This window comes from Mandrillus leucophaeus, unplaced genomic scaffold, assembly GCF_000951045.1.
Source record: "Mandrillus leucophaeus isolate KB7577 unplaced genomic scaffold, Mleu.le_1.0 Scaffold48, whole genome shotgun sequence".
NCBI lineage: Eukaryota > Metazoa > Chordata > Mammalia > Primates > Cercopithecidae > Mandrillus > Mandrillus leucophaeus.
The window spans coordinates 3623676-3627683 of NW_012105142.1; positions in this window are offsets into that span (position 1 = coordinate 3623676).

Below are 4008 nucleotides of genomic sequence, written 5' to 3' on the forward strand. Positions count from 1 at the left end.
ACCCATCCATCCATCCACCCATCCATCCATCCATCCACCCACCCACCCATCCAGCCACCCAACCACCCATCCATCCACTCATCCATCCATCCATCCATCCATCCATCCATCCAACCATCCATCCACTCATCCATTCATCCATCCATCTGTCCATCCATCCATCCAGCCATCTATCCATCTACCCACTCATCTATCTACCCATCCACCCACCCACCCATCCATTCATCCATCCACCGATCTATCCACCTATCCATCCTCCATCAATCCACCCATTTCTCCACCCATCCATCTGTCTATTCATCTATCCATTCATCCATTCATCTATCCATTTATTTACATATCCATCCATTCACCCATTCACCCATTCACCCATCCATCTACCCACCTACCCACCCACCCATCCACTCATCCATCCAGCCATCCATTCATCAATCCATCCATCCATCACCCTACCCTCCCACCCATCCACCCATCTATCCATCCATCCACCCATCTATGTATCCATCCTCCCATCCATCCATCTAGTCACCAAAGCTTTACTGAGAAGCTATTGTGCATCAGGCACCATTTTAGGAACTAAGGAAATCACAAGGAACAAAACACATAAGCCCCTACCCTCACCACTCTTACATCGCAGTAGGAGAGACAGACCAGAAACCAGTAAAGGAGTAGGTCAGTAAAATGCTTCCTGCACCAAACAACGCAATGGATTCCAAATCTTCCTAACACAAAGGTAAATCAGAGCCATTTCCTCATTTGCTGTTATCAACAAGGATCAGTTGTAAAAACAAACAAGAGTGTCTCGTATGGAAATGTTAACAGTACAAAACTGTATTCCAACGTGGCAGAATTATCTAAGGGCAAATACTGCACGCAATATTTTTATGACAGAAGCTTTATTTCTCATTGTCTATATCCTTGATTTAAATATATACATGTATGTGGGCGCACACATATCAAGATTCAAGTATTTCAATATAAATTTTGTATTCAAAATACTTTTCCTGATTTCAGTTGATTGCCTATTTCAAGCCAATGTTGGAGCAGTAGCTTTTGTTCCAAATCAAAACAAGGATTTCTCTCTCTCTGTCTCTCTCCTTCTTTCTCTCTCTCTCTCTCTCTCTCTCTGTGTGTGCATGTGTGTGTGTGTGTGTGTGTGTGTCTGTCTGTCTGTCTTTCTGTCTCTCTCGGTCTCTCTATCTCTCCCTCTCTCTTTCTCTATCTGTCTCTCGCTCTCTCCTATGCTCAACAATCTCTCCTTGCTCCCCCACCCTCTAGCCCTAAGGAGCCCAAATACCCAAGCTGCCTTCCAAGCCGAGTGGTACCAAGGGCAAAACCTGTTTCTTCCCATTTATTTTTCTGTTGAAGGTCTCTGGGGCTGTGAGGACTGCGGTGCTGGCTGAAGCCACATCACACAAAGGCGCTGAGATAGAAGGACAAACCTTCCCACTTTGATTTGAGTGTGTAATTGTTTGAATACATCTCGCCCGCACTACAATAATGTCATCCTTGGTTGACACAGATTTTAAAGCCCTTTGAAAAGGTGGAATGTTATCAATCATGAGCGTGATTATAATGGGATTTAAGTGGAAGACGCTAAGATTCAGGCCCTCGCTCGGGCCAGGCTCCTGACAGAGGAGGAGGGAGAGAGGAGGAAGAGGGCTGTATTTCAGCCAAGGAAGGGATGCCCTGCGCCGTGTTCACCCGCACATCTTCTCCCCCAAAGCCAAAGACATCTGAAGAAGCACCATGGAACTCTGGAACTCCGACAGGAATTTCCCCCACATACTAAAAATATCTGCTCTTGTTCCTACTAGGTTAGACCAACAAGAGCTGATTGGGCCCCCTCCAGGGGACATATGGCGATTTCTGGAGCTATTTTGATTGTCACAAAGGAGGAAGTGTTGGTGGGGGCATGCTACCAGCATCTAGTGGGCAGAGACCAGGGATGTTGCAAAACATTCTACAGTGCACGGGAGGGCCCTGCAACAAATCACCATCCAGCCCAAAATTTCAATAATGCCAAATGTGAAAGACCCTGTGTCAGACCCAGAGAGGCTGGGTCACAGCGAGAGGAGCGGATGGGTCAGAGAGCGGCAATTCTGGGGAAGCGGTTTGAAGCTACTTCCACTGGCTCAGCTATACCTCTGATTCACCAGCACACAGAGGCAGGTGACAGAGGGGAGGAAAAAACCAAATCACTTCCTCCTTTGCCTTTCAATCTAAAACACACCTTCCTTATTACGCATCAGAAGGGGCTGGAAAACCGACAATTTTTTTTTCTTCTTCTTCAAGGCAAAACAACCCAGGCCCAACAAAAACAAAATAATCTCTCTGACAGATCGCTGGGATGGTTGGACCTCTCTCCTGACAAATCACAACAGGGTCTACAGATGTGGAATTCACCCATCAAGCCCAGTCACATGCTCAGGATTACTAAGGCAAAGAATTGTGAATTTCATTAAATATGTTAAAGGGGAAAAAATCAGCTTTGAAAAATAGTAATCCTGTCTTTCAACAAAAATATTATAGGAAGCTATGAATTTGGTAGATCGGAATAGGGTGTTGGTACATGTTTTACTAAGGTAATATAATGGTACACTATTATTAGATCACATTAATCATTACTGTGCCAACGGCACTGACAGCCCCACTGAAAAGGATTGAAAGGCCTGGTAATGGATATAAATTACCCATTGTGTGATAAAAGGATTTTTACTAAGAAGGTAAGAATAAAACAGCAAATTTCTAATATAACTGTTGTGTAAAAACCAAAATAAAAGTAATCCACGGTCAGGAATATCCACAAAATCAGAAGTAAGCACTTTTCCAGCAATATAAAGTCACGATAAAAAAATATATATATATATATTCAGTACAATATAAAATTAATTCCTGAGTGCATAATTCTGCTATCAATTTCCCTGGTTTATGTAGTGACCTCTGAGACGTGTGGTCAGGAGAAGGTGGGCTTGGCTAATTACATCTGAGGGTGAGTTTACAGAGATATCAGGGGCAGCCTAAGATGAGGCCACCGAAGATATCAAATACACATGTCGCCCTTTCTTTTGTATTTTAAGTTTGTACCAGCTCCTGTGCCGGAAATACACCCCGTCCGGGAGTCTGCGATCTGGAGTCTGACTGAGGTGACAAACACAGAGCTGCTTTGGGACAGGATTCATCCAAGACTGGGCCAAGCCGCTGAGTCACCCGGTGAGTGATGAGGAGCCCTACAGCAGGCGGCACTTGGACGAAGTCACTTGGCCTTTAGCAAAAGCCCCACCAGCTCTCAGCCCTGGTTCCAGGCTGCTGGCTGGCAGACAGGGACTCAGGGTGTCACGCAAGAGAGAAAGAAGTCACCCTTGTTGGGCTTTGCCTCATGGGGGGAACCTGTTCAGAGACTCAAGAACATGTCTCCACATTGCACGTTCACCCCACCCACAAGACATGGAACCAATGCTACCTCCCAGACACCTGTGACTCTGGAAGTTTCTCCATAGTTCTGCACAGGGACCAGCAGCCCAGAGAAGGCAGCCTGGACTTCCCCACAAACTCACAGACAGACACCAGTTCAACAAACTACAAATCGATGGTCCTTACCAGGCAAGTCTTAAAGCAATGGATCTCCCTCCTGGTTGAAGGATATTCTTAAAGCCGTGGTGGTCAGGAACTGCAAAAATAAGACCTGTTAGAAACTGTAAATGTCACACACGTCGACTTCAGTAAGTCACATAAACAGCATTCATCCAAAGTAACAATTTGCTGGGTTAGTTGAGAGCCTAAAAACCTTGAATAGCCCCCACTGCCCCCAATTCTTTGAGCAATTTAAAAAATGGGAACTATGTGACCTTTGCTGCAATGAACCAAATTTCCTCAGCTTGTTTTCAGTGGGAAATTGCCACCTGCACAAAAAGAACTTCTAATCATCTCTTATCTTCTCTATATGGGGCAGAAGAAGAAATAGAAGCTAATATTATAAGGGCGCTCTCTCTCTCTCTCTCTCTCTCT